The following is a 16,443-nucleotide window of genomic DNA, read 5'->3' as shown; positions in this document are numbered from 1 at the left end:
TGGGAGGCAGATGGACCTAGGAAGAGACATTCTTAGTGGCACAGTCCCCTTTCAGACCTGCATGGATTTCCCTGCAGTATTATCTTATGAGGTCATAACTCCTGTCGCCCCAGGCAACCAATGGGAGTGTGACTCCTGAGAGGCCACAGGGGTGTGCCTGGGATGGTAGTATGGATGTACTAGGCCACCAAGTCAGTGCCCCAGCTCTCATGCTCTGAAATCCGTCTGATTCCCCCAACACATATTGGCATATTCATGGAAATGGAGGGCTAATACCTCTTCTTCTCCATGGGACTGAATGTCTAATTCATAGGAAATTCATGGAGTTTCCAGACCCTCTTGCAGAATTTTCCTGCTGCAGGCATGATCTGACCTTATGATTTAGAGAGAGATCCACCTTTTGGTCAACTTATTGCAATGCAGCGTTTAAGGCTACTTGGGTCACTGACTCATACATGCGCAAACTGTGGGAAAACCCACTTGGGTGGATGTGTCTCTCTGTTCCACCACTCACAAAAAACCCACTAGATTAATATTCTATTTCTCAGTTTAAAAGAATGGCACCGGCCTATCTTATCCTGTCACATAGTGTTTTTCCCTCCCCCTAAATAATTTCCTCACCTTCACGTTGTTTCAACTTTTTATTTAGCAGCTCTCTCTTCTGCTCCTGCTAATTTATTCCTTGAAATGCTTCCTAAATCCTTTTAGTTTGTCTGCCCCTTGCTGATAACATTCATGAGCCCTAGCTCAAGTGGGTTACAGCCACTTCGTTTCCTCTCTCAAAAGCTTCACTGTACCTTAATAACATCTTAATCTCCTGGTTTTGTAAAGAATACAGATTTGGTTTACCTAACCTTTCTAAAAATTGACAGGTGTCTGAGTCATTTTTATTGCCCTCTGGTTCTGTCTCTAGTATTCTCTTTTATAAGTGACCAGAACTGCATTGAGACTGCCAAATGTGGCCTCACAAGTACTTACCCAATGCTATAATAATTTCCTGTGACTTATATTTGATACCTCTATATTAATGTTTCCCAGGATTTTGCAGTGCATGGGCACAGAGGTTGCATTCCTTTTCCTAGTTTGTTTGTTTTCATCTCCCTAGTTTGGAGCTCCCACATATTTACCTACTTCCCCTACATGGAACTGGATAAACCAACTGTCTCCTCATACAAGTCTAGGCAAGATATTCTGAATTACATTCCCTTCTCATCCTTTTGTATTGACTGGCCAATGGCCCTTCTCAGACATGTATCACTGATTGTGTCATGTGAAAACTGTCAGGTTTTGGACATCAAAACTAATGTTAAGATTTTAAGTGGGACTAAAGTCCTACATTGCATATCTGCAGTCAAGTCAATTTCACTCACATTGATTCTACACATATACAGTGTGAGCTAAGATGGTTTTGGGTTAGTAGCTGGAGTTATTAGTTGTTAGTAACTGTTCCAGAAGTACTGGATCCAGCTCCCACTGATTTCAGATGGAAGCTGGATCAGCCCATGGAGAAGTAATTTACTGCAGGGTTATCAACAGTTCAATCCAGTAAGGGAAAGGAGTGAGATTTTAGTGAATTTGTTCAGGAGTTTAGTAGCTGATCTGGAAAGGAAACTGAAGCATGATGCTTTTCCCAAGAGTGTGTGTGGAATTCTTGTCCATTCTTTGGCTAGAAAATATATCGGAGTTTTTCAAATCTCTCTTTCCTTCTTCAAAGCCTCAAAAAATGGTGCTTTAAAAATACACAGTCAGAATCTACAAACCATTAATATTCCCTTCCCAGCTTTTAAAGTACAAAATCAGGAGCTGATAGCACCATGGGACTTGAAGGCAAATCTGAAATCTGGATAAAGGGAATCTCCTTCAAGTTTATTGCACACATTTAGTTAGACTGAAGACTTTAGCCTCTGAGGGTATGCCTATATTGCAGTTAGACACCCGCAGCTGGCTCATGCCAGCTGACTTGGGCCACCTCACAGGGTCCTAGAGCCTAGGCTGCAGCCCAAGCCCAGATGTCTACGTGCAATTAAACAGCCCTGCAGCCCAAGCCCTGTGAGCCTGAGTCAGCTGGCACAGGCCAGCTATGGGTTTTTAACTGCAGTGCAGACATATCCAGAGTGCTATTTACCTACAAAGCAAGGGGGTCTGTGAGCACATAATAAGCCTTTCTGATTCTTACCCACACTAAGTTACATAACATATGTAAATGCAATTTGCATTGCCTTGCTACAGTCTTATGATTGTCTCGCAGAGTAATTCACTGTAACAGGTATGTCTCCTGCCTTATAAAGAGCGCACTGACTGGCTGGTTCCAGATCTATTAAGGTTTTGTTCTCATACCGTCTGTGCCATTGCAACAGAGCAACAGCACATATACAGGTGAAAATACAATTCTGAGTGGTGTGATCACAGCTCTGGGTCCATAATTGCTTCATCCCAATGGGCAATTGTTGAGGTGGATGGGCAAAGATATAGCATAGTGGACATTGTACGTGTGGGTATACAAGTCAGCTGGCCCTAGTCAAAAGTCAGTAAGGATCACTCAGTAATTAATTCCTTTGGAATGCTGTGTTGATCTTATACTTAGATGATTAATCCAAGCCACCCAAATATATCAGTAGCAAGATAAGGTGTGAATGAATCATATACTTCTTACTGTCCAAGATACTTCTATCTATCTACGCGGGTGTCCCATGTCACCACAGTATCTGAGCACCTCACGATCATTAATGGATTTTATCCTCACCGAGGCTGTATTATCTGGGGAACTGAGGCACCAGATAAATTAAATGACCTATCTAAAGTTACAGTAGATGTCTATCTTTGAGCCAGCAATTGAACCCCATTCTGAATCCCAGTCCCAGTGGCCTAGCCATGAGACTATGCAACTTACCCGTCCTTTCTAGTAAAGTGTGAACCTCATGCAGTTCAATGCTTTGTGAACTTCTTGAAAGGTTGTTTGGCTTTGCACAAGCAGGCTGAGTTTGTGAACCTCTCACCAACAGAAGTTAGTCCAATAAAGAAGCTGGAAATGAGCGACAGGGGATGGATCACTCAATGATTACGTGTTCTGTTCATTCCCTCTGGGGCCCCTGGCACGGGCCACCGTTGGAAGACAGGATACTGGGCTAGATGGACCCTTGGTCTGACCCAGTAGGGCCGTTCTTATCTTCTTATGTACCTTACCACCTTGTCTCTCTAACATCCTGGGACAAACACAGCTACAACAATGCTGCATACTGCTCTTTCTGTGATTTAGCCTCATGCTTTTGAGTTTTGTTCAAAGATGATTCGAGCTAGAAACAAGTCTCCCTGACTGTATACCAGAGAATAGAAGACTCACCCCCAAGCTGGCGCAAGTGGATGCCCTGTATACTGGGCCAGATCCTCAGCTGGAATATATTGGCAAAGCTCCAGTTATGTTGAAGGCATGACATGGATTTGCACCAGCTGAAGATTTGGATCACTCTGTTTTGTTGTGACTTTTTTCCTCTTTTTCCCTCTTCTCTGCTTATTTTTCACACACACTCTGTATTCATTGCTCACCCTGCCCACAGGCTGGAGTGTTTGCCAGCCAGTCTGTTCATTGGATTTCTTTGGCCAGTTCCTTTGCTGGTGTCAGTCCTTGTGGTTCCATTGATTTCAGTTCAGTTTACGCATTAGAGTTGTAAAATTCAATTGACTTCAGTTCAGTGGAGCTGAGCCCTTTTATCGTAGCTGAGGATCGGGCCCTCTCTCTCCATCTCTTTTTCTCTCACTGTCTCTCTCTTTAGCCCGTATTTGAACACTATGATGTTCACCCCTCACATATCTTCACAATTCACTAGTAGGTATCGTGCATGAGTGTCCTGTATTTGGCAAAGCCCAGAATTTACCAAACCGGCTTGGCCGATCCCTATCCTGTCATCAGGCAGAATGTGACAGAGTTAAAACCCTCCATTTCTTCTACTTTTCACCTCTTTCGGCCTTGCATGAGGATGGCTTTGTGTGATTTCTTAGCTCCTTTATGTAAGTGCTCTCATTCAAGTCTTAAAATAGCTTTTTTTAATTAAAGTTCTGGTTTTCATGAGAAATTAAAGGAATATTATCTTTTTAGCACCAAATCAGTATTTTAAAAGTCTAATAAGTAAATGTACTATTTCAAAATTAAATACAATATTTCATCTCTCTGACTACTAAGCTCATTAAATATTGAATCTAATTCCAAGCCTAGCTTTATTGTTGTGGGCATGATGGGGGTGAAGGTGAATAGCACTGTGATGGGTTTGGTCACAGAGACCCCCTTGGGACTGTCACCTGATGTGCTGAAACTACTTCTGAGCCCATTTTCTTTGATGGCTTGGGACTCCAGAACCTTGCCTTGTTGAGCCAGACATACTAGCCTGCTGCAACACCCCCAAAGCTTCAGACTTAACTGAAAACAGCTCAGCAAGTACTCCTGTCTTCAGCATCCAGACACCCAGCTCCCAATGGGATCCAAACCCCAAATAAATCTGTTTTAGTCTGTATAAAGCTTAATCAGTGTAAACTCATAAATTGTCCGCCCCCGATAACACAGATAGAGAGATATGCACAACTGTTTGCTCCCCCAAGTATTAATCACTTACTCTGGGTTAATTAATAAAAAAAGTGATTTTATTAAGTATAAAAAGTAGGATTTAAGTGGTTTCAAGTAATAACAGGCAAAACAAAGTAAGTCACCAAGGAAAATAAACCAAAAACACGCAAGTCTAAGCCTAATACATTAAGAAACTGATACAGGTAATATCTCACCCTCAGAGATGTTCCAATAATCTTCTTTCACAGACTGGACTCCTTCCTAGTCTGGACCCAATCCCTTCCCCAGGTACAGCCCTTGTTAGTTCCAGCAAACAGCTTAGATGGAAAGCAGGGGTGTTCTCATGACTGCAGCCTCTTTTGTTCTGTTCCATCCCCTTTTATAGCTTTGGCCCAAGGCAGGAATCTTTTATCTCTCTGGGTCCCCACCCCTCCTTCTAAATGGAAAAGCACCAGGTTTAAGATGGATTCTAGTATCATGTTCTTCATTACGCACATCGGGTACACAGGAAAGCTTGCAGGTAAATAGACCCATTCACAACCAATTGTCCTAGTCAATGGGAGCCATCAAGATTCCAAGCCACCATTAGTGGCCCACACTTTGCATAATTACAATAGGACTTCAGAGTAATACTTCATATTTCTAGCTTCAGATACAAGAATGATACATTCATACAAATAGGATGAACACACTCAGTAGACTATAAGCTTTGTAATGATACCTTACAAGAGACCTTTTGCTTAAAGCATATTCCAGTTACATTATATTCACACGCATAAGCATATTTCCATAAACATATGGAGTGCAACCTCACAAACACACCTACCACTGTGCCCGGGGGTAGGGGACACTGTAGTCAGAGCCCTAGGGCAAGGCAGTTTCAGAATTGCATCAGGCCCCCATAGGCCTGGTCTCACCATACCTATAGCCAGCCCTATGCAGTCTCTGCACTGCACCCCCAGGTGAAGTAAGGGTCATGGGCAGCCTTTGCCACTGTAGCACCTCTTTGGATGGATGCTCTGTCTCCAGAGGCCTGCAGGCTGTGTTGACCCAGTGAGTGAATCTGCTTTCTTTTTCCTGTTATAAGGAGTTGTTTTGTGCAGACAGTGGCCATGATTCTCAATCACTCTACTCCTGCGCATGGGGCAAGAATGGAGGATGTTAGGTGATTCTCAATCACATTGATATTCCCCATATTCTGGGGCTGTTCAGAGCTCCGCCTGGCCTCCGGTGTAAGTCACAGCAGCCTTTGAGCTGGTCTAATTTAATCATCTGTCCAGTTCTAGGACCTAGACCACTGATGCAGTTAGCCATGTATTTCTAGTAGCTGTTGTTCATTATCTAAACAACTTGCCAGCGCTTAACAAATGCTAAATAAAAATGATGGCTGCTTGTCAGAATGGTGACGGCCATCTAGAGAAAGTAACAGAAACAGAATGAGATGCTAAATCATACAGCAGCTCGTGAGCTCACCTTCCACCTCTGGCAGCCTGGCTTTAATAGAAATCCATGGGGGGTGGGGTGGGAAATGTGACTTAAATCCCCCCCTTTGGAGTTCTGCACACACCTCCCGGCAATTGACAGTCTGCTTTAGTGGGGGAGACACAGCTGAAAAGAATTGGTAAGCTCTTGCAGGTGTTGCAGCTTGCATAATGCTGCTCTTTATCAAGCCTAAAATATTAGTGCCTTCTGACCTCCAGGAACCCCAAACACAGTGTTGCAGGCTGACGTGCCTTCCGGGCACAGCTCCTGGGACGGGGGGATACAAAGTTCCACCACCTGGTGGAAACTCCTGGGGGCCCTGTGTCTGAGTGGGGCTCCTTCCCCACCCTTTGACAGGACGCAGCAGGCACCTCTGTGCACAGACCAGCTCTGCTTTCCCAGTCCATTTGGGGAGCTTACCGCCACCATGGGCTTTAGCCCCTTGGGGAGCAGAAGGACTGATTCTGAGTGTGCCAGACTGATGTGCAAAAGAACAAGGGAGGCATCCTCTCTCCCACCCACCGCTTCACATCTGCACAGGCCTGGGCACAATCTTGCCTTTATTGTTTATTTTCTATAGAACACACACGAGCTGCATGACTTTTATGAGCAGAAAACCTTCTCTCCAGCCATTGTTGCAGTGTCTGTTCTGCATGTTAGGAGACGGAAAATACCAATCACTTCCCCCCAACTCATGCACTATAAACCCACACACACACAGCAGCAACGGCGGCAGATGCTTTTGACTCATTGCTTGACACCATTTCCTCCACCCGATCTCTTTCTGCCATTCTCTAGCCACAGGTCCCTTTGTCAGATCGAGCCTGAAACACTGGCGTCTCCCTCCCCTCTGCCAGCCTCACTCTCCCATGCTCTCTCTTGGCTACCACTTGATCATTGCTTGTTTGGCCTGTCAGCTCTCCTTGTAGCCAAGTGACCTGCCCACAATCTTTTCATGTTCTTTATTGTCTAACTCACATTGTTCTCCTGAGTGTATTGCCCGACTGCAAGAGGTGCTCTCCCTTTCAGCCCGAGTCATTCCAAGTATCAATCACTCCACAAGCACCTCTGCTGCTATTAACCTTCTTCCTGTCTTCCAAATCAAAACCATTTCTCACTTGCATATGTCAACACCAGCAACAAGCATCGATTAAATGTCTATCATTTTTAAAGCACACAGCCCTGCTCCTGTTGCTTGTATCTTAATGCCTCCCATATGCTCCTCATCAGAGTCTAAATTTCCCTGTTTGCTTCCCCTGGAATGTCATTCTTCATTATAATAAGTTGCCCTCCGTAAATTTATTCATCATCTTTTTCTATGACAGCCACGTTCTTCCACTACGGGAAATTGAACACTCTACCATATGCTCAGGGCAGCAAACTTTAGTGCTTGCCTGCTCGATTGCTTTAACACATTGCCGCCTTCATACAACATTCTGTTTGCCACTAGTGTGTCGGGCTTCCACCAACATATGCATTAGGCATGTTAATGGCAAGGAGGAAATTAAGTGAAGCTGACAACGTGAGGAAAGAGCAGTATGATCCCATTAAGTTCTACCATTCACTATTTTTACTATTTTGCAAGGGGTGGGGAACTTGAAATTAATTCATCAGAACGTGCTACATCATTAGCCTGCTGAGCCTCCATCTGACACCTTCCAAAACCATAACAATGCAAGAATTCAGAAGAATGAGGCCTGCCTCTACAATTGCTGCAGGTATGCTCCACTTGCGTGCAGCTGGTATCATTGTTAGCTTACCTCTCATACTGTGATCATTCCTAAGCCTGTGCTGGGTCTTGTCTAATTAATGCCGGACCATCAGCTGCTGTGAGAGGTTTAATTTTCTCTATATCTGTATTAATAGCTCACTCTGCCAGCCGAACCTCCTTGATACATTGAGCAAATTGCATTTGATAATATGGGAGGAACCTAGTATTTCCTTGTCTGGAATCTGTTCCTATTTTGACTTCTTGCACATCCCCTTACATATATGGATCCCTTTTCATAAGACAGTTGATTATAGATCCACCCGTATCTACGGGTTGAAGTGCATTGTCTTCATACAGTGTGTTGTTTACACAATGTTTCCCTTGACTGCAATGATATGTAGTCCTTTCCTCCTGGTCACTGTTTGATTCCTTGGGCCAAATTCAAACCTGGTACAAACAGGTGCAACCCCACTGAAGTCAGTAGGATTGCACTTGTTTACAACAGGGCTGGATTTGGCCCCTTCTGTCCATTTACTGATTTTTCACTTCACTTCTACAACTGGGAAAATGTTGGGCCTACCTGTATTCTCATTTTTAGGCTAGATTTACACCAGTGCACCTGATTTACATTGGATGATGGATGGAATCAGACCTCTCTTTCATAGAATCACAGAATCATAGGCCTGGAAGGGACCTTGAGAGGTCATCTAGTCCAGTCCCCTGCACTCAGGGCAGGACTAAGTATTATCTAGACCATCCCTGACAGGTATTTGTCTAACCTGCTCTTAAAAATCGCCAATGATGGAGATTTCACAACCTCCCTAGGCAATTTATTCCAGTGCTTAACCACGCTCACAGTTAGGACGTTTTTCCTAATGGCCAACCTAAACCTCCCTTGCTGCAATTTAAACCCATTGCTTCTTGTCCTATCCTCAGAGGTTAAGAAGAACAATTTTTCTCCCTCCTCCTTGTAACAACCTTTTATGTACTTGAAAACTGTTTCTTGTCCCCTCCCAGTGTCCTCTTTTCCACACTAAAAAAACCCAATTTTTTCAATCTTCCCCCATAGGTCATGTTTTCTAGACCGTTAATCATTTTTGTTGCTCTTCTCTGGACTTTCTCCAATTTGTCCACATCTTTTTTGAAATGCAGCGCCCAGAACTGGACACAATACTCCAGTTGAGGCCTAATCAGTGCAGAGTAGAGCGGAAGAGTTACCTCTCATGTCTTGCGTACAACACTTCTGCTAATACATCCCAGAATGATGTTTGCTTTTTTTGCAACAGTGTTACGCAGTTGACTCGTATTTAGCTTATGGTCCACTATGACCCCCAGATCCCTTTCCACACGACTCCTTCCTAGGCAGTTTATGACTCTTCCATTGTTTGGGCATGATTCTTCGATCACTTATACCAATATAAATTGGGAGGATTTCTGCTGACGTCAGTGGGGTTACGTGGATGGAGAGGAGAATCAGACTGACTGAAATAACAACAAAGAGTGTGTTCTTATTTCAGTGGGGTATAAATTGTTGCTGGGAGGGTTCTGGGTATGGTTGCGTGTGTTGTGTGTCTCTACACTAGGCCTGCTCCATAGAGGATGTGAGTCTGTTACAAGTTACAGACTCAGCTCTTTAACTCAAGCTGTAAGATACTTTTAGCTCTGGAGGTTCCCCATTTCAGTCCCCATTGTGTCAGTCATAATGGTGGCTGTCAAACTTGCACCTGCTCCAGCATCTCACCAATTATACTGTAACCCACAAAATGAAATTCACAAGAATACGGTGGCACCCTCTGGAAATTCAAATGATCTTGGAGTGGGAGAACATCACAATATCAATATTACTAACAGCTTCCACACGGCAGTGCTGGTTGGACTCTGCCAAATCTCAAGCACGCATTTTTCATAACAAACAGTGTTTAGATCATTTAAAACTTCACCATTTCAAGCTTTTCCAACTTTATTGATTTTTAACTCATAAGCCTGAAAAAATATTAGCCTTCCCCCAGCATTACTCATGCACCAGAGAACACAGATTCACAGTCTCTCTCTCTCAATTCAATGTCATTGGATGGAGCCTGAACTTGGTCGCACTAGGATTATTGGTGGTGGTGGTTGTGCTCAGTGGTTTAGTTACAGGGAAAGGGTGTAATAAAACACTAAAAGGATATTTCACATCCAGCATGGGGCTCGGGAAGGAGCCTGTAAATAACCCACGGTTTTAAGGAAAAATCAATGACAGTTTCTCAAAGCTAGAGATTGGTTTTCCAAGCTGTCACCACAGGGTAAAAGGCTACAGGCTTATGCCCTGGTGCTGCAATAACCTCCATGTGGATGCCAGAATCTTCTCAAATGGAATCCTATTGATTCCGCTGGGGCTCTGAATAGGTAAAAGCATCTGGCTACACAGATCCCTTTGCAGCACTATGGCCACTCTCTTTATATAATGAAATCTGCGACTCTCCTATACATCACTCATTCCCCTAAGTCAGGGCAGGGAGGCCCCCTCTAGTACTCAGCCATGTACAGTAGCCTCCAGTGTAATGAATATGCCCTTCAAAAGTATTTCCTAAACTTCAAGTAGCCGTGGTTTGATCCAGTGAACAGCTCCTATGCACCAGCAATAGGGTTAGTCCATTGCACCTGCTATTCCAAACGTAGAGTATCTCTAGTAGGAATGTAGATGGATTTAAGAGGAGTCACTGCCCTGTAATTTCTGAGACAACGAGCATGCTTCAAAAGACAGGAATGGTGATATCAGCACTGAAATTAGTTGTGGGATAACATTATTTTCAGCTGAGTGCTCTCCATGTGTAAGGGATAAAGCTATTAAAATGTATGGGTCATGCTATTATTTTCAAATATACAAGGCAATCACTTTCCGACTGGCTCTAACAGCCATGTACCATCGGAATTAAAATCTGCTCCCGACCTGGAGTATAGCTCATTCCTATAATGTTAAAATCAGCTGAGAATTACCATAAAGGATGCCAATTTTTACAGATGTTTATAAATATTTTAGTTAGGGTGGTCGATGTGAACACAGGTACACTTGGAATTTAACTAGAGTTCATCTCACATGGGCCATCAAACAGCCCATCAAATAATAATGATTCCCAGCTCAAAAGAAAGTCAAGCTAGCATAGATTAAAATACGAACTGAGCCAAATCTTTTAGCTAAAATGTAGTGAACACAACCAAGACCTCTTTATCACTGGGCTTGAAAATGTTTGTTTAATTCTTTAGAATATTTTTCACTCATCTGTGCTTTTTTGTTTTAGCAAGGCCCACGATAGAAACGGCAAAATTCTCCTTGAAGGGGTTTAAGCCAAAAGCAAGCGGAGGCCACTTTACTTCTTAATGGGAGCATCCACACAGTGGGTTAATGGGTTTTAACTAATTAAACTTTAACTTTCCACCTTTACTTAATTCAGCCTAACGTTCCTGAGTGTCCCTGTGTAGACAAGCTCTGAGGTTCATCCGTCACTGTTTACTGCTGACATGGCTGAATCTGAACCAATGAGCTAAAGTATTAGTATTCATTTTATTTTGGTGTCTAGAAGGCCCAATCAAAATCGGGGGCTTACTGAGCTGGCCACTGTACAAATACATAGTAAGAGAGAGTCTCTTCCCTGTAAATACACAGGATATGCGAAGGGCGGGAGAAAGGAAGTAGTATTATGCCCGTCTTACAGACGGGCAACTGAAACGTACAGAGAGAAGTCATTTGCCCAAGGTGTCACAAGAAGCCTGCAGCAGAGCTGGGAATGAAACCTACATCTCCTGACACCCACTCCAGCACCTTAGCCACAAGGCAGGCCGCCTTCCCATGCAAGACTCCTTCATCCTTCTCCTGAGCTCATGAGAAGGAGAATATTTTATAGTCCCTGTTAATTTGATGGATCTCACACTATGGATTCTGCCATAGATTAGGGTGATGATTAATGAGAATGCAGGTGTCAGGTTTGTCAGGAGAGACAGCGAGGAATCTTTATTTACCGCGTGAGTACTCAGCTTGCTCGGAGTCTACTCAGTGGAAACACTGAGTTCACAAAGGGCATGATCAGAGGCTTAGTACAGGTATGAGCATCCTGACGTTACATACTAAGATCACATCATCTCATCTTACTTGCACAGTCACTCCCCAGTTAATAACTTGGGGCCTGATCCAGTTCCCATTGACTTTAATGGATTAGCTGGCTTCCTCTAGGGCTCTAGTAAAGCTTCAGGGAGAGGAGGGAGAGAGTCAGATGGAGGTTCTCATCAGGAGTGATGGACGCTCTCTAAAAGTGCGGGGACCAGGGCCCCACCCCACACACTGCCTCTTCTCCCCGAGCTCCTGCCCTCATGCTGCCCCTTCCCCCAAGGCCACCCTCCTGCACCGCCTCTTCCCCTGAGGCCCGCCCCCCCCCCCGCTCGCTCCTCTCTGCCCCCTACGCCCCTCTGCTCACCCTTACAGCTAGTAAAAAGTGGGAGAGCATAGCCCTCCCACTTTTAAAAGTGATGGGACCGTGGCCTCCTGCCCTCCACCCTCTATTCCAGCACCCCTGGGTCTCATTCTTTTTATTTAAACAATAAAACTTGCTTTGCAGCAAAGGGTGAGTGGCTGTCTCTGGGTGGCGTCTCTGCCCTCAGATGGCTATTTGAGGTTACTTTAGTTCAGCAGGGCTCCATCCTCTGTCCATTTTGGAGCTGTCAGCTTGAAGATCTACTTGTGTGTGCTTAGGGTCTCCCTTGACATCACCCCCAATGCCTGAATGCAGTTTGCCTGCCAGCCTCTCAGACTGCTCCTGGGAAGGCAGCAGAGCTGAGCTGGGCATGTGAACTGCAGGCAGGCTCCTGCCTAGTGATCTCTGAAAGCCTTTGTAAACTGGCGGGCTCTGGCGAACTGGGCTGCTGCCCAGGGCTCCGCACTGTGGATTCTGCCTGGCCCAGAACTGGACTCATTGTTAAGAGGGAACAGCAAGCCAATGTGTCCAGTTAGCTCAGCAGGGCTCCTCCGAATCCATCCTCCTGCCACAAAGTATTCAGACCTGAAACCTCCTGCCTCTCTCATCCTGTGGTTTTTCTATTCTGCGTCCCGCTTAGGCAAGACATCCCATTCCAGTGTTCCATCACAATTTAGTCAGCCTTTCCAGTCTGCCCACGGGTGTCTCACAGGAGCATTCCTGTGGGATTCTGGGAGTGCACTAAGAAGAAGCCCCGTTCCTCAAGGCAAAAGTGCATGACTGAATTCCAGCCGGAGAACGAGAAGGACAAACGGCCACTGTTGGCTGCTAGACTGGAGCAGCAAAGCTCCAAACCCCACAGCATGTGCTCATTCTCTCCCCCCACCCCTCCATTCCCCCTGACACCCAGAGTTTGTACAACAAAAACTAAACTGCTCTGTTAAGGTGCATACAATTTGGGAGGGAGCCAGACATTTTCACAGGCTTTTTCAGACTTGCAGTTTGCACAGTATTCCCTCTAAGCATAATTTACATAGAGAGGAAATGAGTCTTATGAAATAAGTCCTACTCTATTTAGACACTAGTCATTTAACATCGTTCATGGTTTTGGAGAGGTGCGCAGAGGTAGGGATAACATTTGTAAAGAGCAACACGTCTTAGTCACTCCATCCAGACAAAGCACTCATACAGTTTTTTGTACATTCATATCCCTCATACGCTGTTTCTCCAGTCACAAATCTATTATTTTCTCCCTCTGTTTTTTTTTAAATGCCATCTGTGTGGCTTGAGGTTATATTGGAGCCCATAAATCTCCTGTGAGCCACAAAACATTAAGCCACTATTATCTTTATAATTTCATTTTCTCCATTTCTACCCTAAAACATTTCAAACTAAATTGAACACCCGAGGTTTTCCTGTGAAGTTTATTTCCAAGACATTATTGAAGTACTGTTGATAAAGCCCAAATGTATAAACTCAGCACTTCCTAAAATGGCCTGATTTATTAAAGCAGAAATGTTTTTATGAATAGAATTGGAGTGTCAAATTGTTCTTATCTTTGTACATTTCCAGGCTGTGTATTCTTAGTCTGGTTTCCAGGAACAACTATGGAACTTTCATGAACTTGTTTCTATTATTTCCCATGTATTATCTCTTGAAGATGCTTGCCTGGTAGGTTTTTTTTAACTAAGACTTTACATTGTATCTTTTCTTTGTCTTGATTCTCTATGTGGCCTCTCATGTTCTTGTTGTCACTGGCTGTCTCTGATACTCCATTTACACTGCTAATGGCTACCAAATGTTCTCATAGTAAAACAGATTGGTATTTTACTACATAAGGTAATAAAATTGGAGGGATCTTGTATTCTGGTTGAAATTCTATGGCCTGTGTTACTTCAGAGGTCAGATGAGATTATCACAGTGGTCTCCGTTGGCCTTAGAATCTGTAAATCTATGTTATATTCTACTGATTTTCTTGAGGTGCAACTTCATAGATTCATAGATTTTTTTAAGGCTAGAAGGGACAATAAGGGACATCTGGGCCCAAATATTTAAAGATCAATGGGATTTTGGCTCCTAAATGCCTAATTCACTTTTGAAAATGAGATTTAAACTCCTAAATCATTTAGGCATTGCAATGCTGAGCACAGCAACATCTAAATACACCTAAATCCTCTCATAGAATCATAGAATCATAGAATATCAGGGTTGGAAGGGACCTCAGGAGGTCATCTAGTCCAACCCCCTGCTCAAAGCAGGACCAATCCCCAATTAAATCATCCCAGCCAGGGCTTTGTCAAGCCTGACCTTAAAAACTTCTAAGGAAGGAGATTCTACCACCTCCCTAGGTAACGCATTCCAGAGTTTCACCACCCTCCTAGTGAAAAAGTTTTTCCTAATATCCAACCTAAACCTCCCCTACTGCAACTTGAGACCATTACTCCTTGTCCTGTCCTCTTCTACCACTGAGAATAGTCTAGAACCATCCTCTTTGGAACCACCTCTCAGGTAATTGAAAGCAGCTATCAAATCCCCCCTCATTCTTCTCTTCTGCAGACTAAACAATCCCAGTTCCCTCAGCCTCTCCTCATAAGTCATGTGTTCCAGACCCCTAATCATTTTTGTTGCCCTTCGCTGGACTCTCTCCAATTTATCCACATCCTTCTTGTAGTGTGGGGCCCAAAACTGGACACAGTACTCCAGATGAGGCCTCACCAATGTCGAATAGAGGGGAACAATCACGTCCCTCGATCTGCTGGCTATGCCCCTACTGATACATCCCAAAATGCCATTGGCCTTCTTGGCAACAAGGGCACACTGTTGACTCATATCCAGCTTCTCGTCCACTGTCACCCCTAGGTCCTTTTCCGCAGAACTGCTGCCTAGCCATTCGGTCCCTAGTCTGTAGCGGTGCATTGGGTTCTTCCGTCCTGAGTGCAGGACCCTGCACTTATCCTTGTTGAACCTCATCAGATTTCTTTTGGCCCAATCCTCCAATTTGTCTAGGTCCCTCTGTATCCTATCCCTGCCCTCCAGCGTATCTACCACTCCTCCTAGTTTAGTATCATCCGCAAATTTGCTGAGAGCGCAATCCACACCATCCTCGAGATCATTTATGAAGATATTGAACAAAACCGGCCCCAGGACCGACCCTTGGGGCACTCCACTTGATACCGGCTGCCAACTAGACATGGAGCCATTGATCACTACCCGTTGAGCCCGACAATCTAGCCAACTTTCTACCCACCTTATAGTGCATTCATCCAGCCCATACTTTTTTAACTTGCTGACAAGAATACTATGGGAGACGGTGTCAAAAGCTTTGCTAAAGTCAAGAAACAATACATCCACTGCTTTCCCTTCATCCACAGAACCAGTAATCTCATCATAGACCTCCTGGATAATACAGGCCATAGAACTTCCCCAAGATAATTCCTGTTTAAACTAGATATAGGTAGCTCTTTCATGCTTTTTTTTGCTTTTGGTTTCCCCCCTCCCTGCTGCTAGATCATCTTGAATCACGGAGTTAGCCATTACAATGGTCTTCTGTTCGTGTTTATGTGTAATATAGGATTTTAAATTAAGAAAACAAAACTAAATTAGTTAAAGAAGGAGAACATGAGCATTTCCCCCTTTAAAAATAAATAGCTAATGGTTACCGCTAACAGTACAGCATTTCCCCTTCCTTTATTAAAAACCAAAAAACAAAATATTCTGTTTTCTCTTATAAAGGATTTAGGAACATTCATCCAAAACACCGGACCAACTAAACGGTGCAGCAATTCAACTATAATACGGTTTATGACAGGGCATGGCTTTGTACATAATCGAGCTAGAAGAGATGATCCGTTTGACAAGACAGCAGAGCCTGCCTTCCAGTGGACAGCTGGCTATTATAAAAGTACTACTACAATTGGCAATAACTGTTCCCCTTGCGGGCAGGATTCAGCAGAGAGGTCAAAGAGTGAATGGACATGGAGATGGAACTACTCTGTCATCACTAAAAGTGATCCTTCCAAGTCAGGTTTGAAGTGCAGAGCAGGGGCAGTGCGGGGAAGCTGCTCACACAGTACCTGTTCCTTGTATATGTAGTGAATGTTAGTCTCCAGGGTTGTCTGCCTGGCACCGTTCCCCAGCACTAAACTCACTAATAGAAGAAAGGTCTCTATTCACTCCGATTTAAAACCCTCCGTTGTTTCTCACAGTCTTTACGCTCCATAAAAATAGTCTCTCCCAGCCCCTGCCTC

Source organism: Chelonia mydas, chromosome 11 (genome assembly GCF_015237465.2).
Source record: "Chelonia mydas isolate rCheMyd1 chromosome 11, rCheMyd1.pri.v2, whole genome shotgun sequence".
Lineage (NCBI taxonomy): Eukaryota > Metazoa > Chordata > Testudines > Cheloniidae > Chelonia > Chelonia mydas.
The sequence above is the reverse complement of the archived record's forward strand: the minus strand, read 5'-3'. Positions refer to the sequence as shown.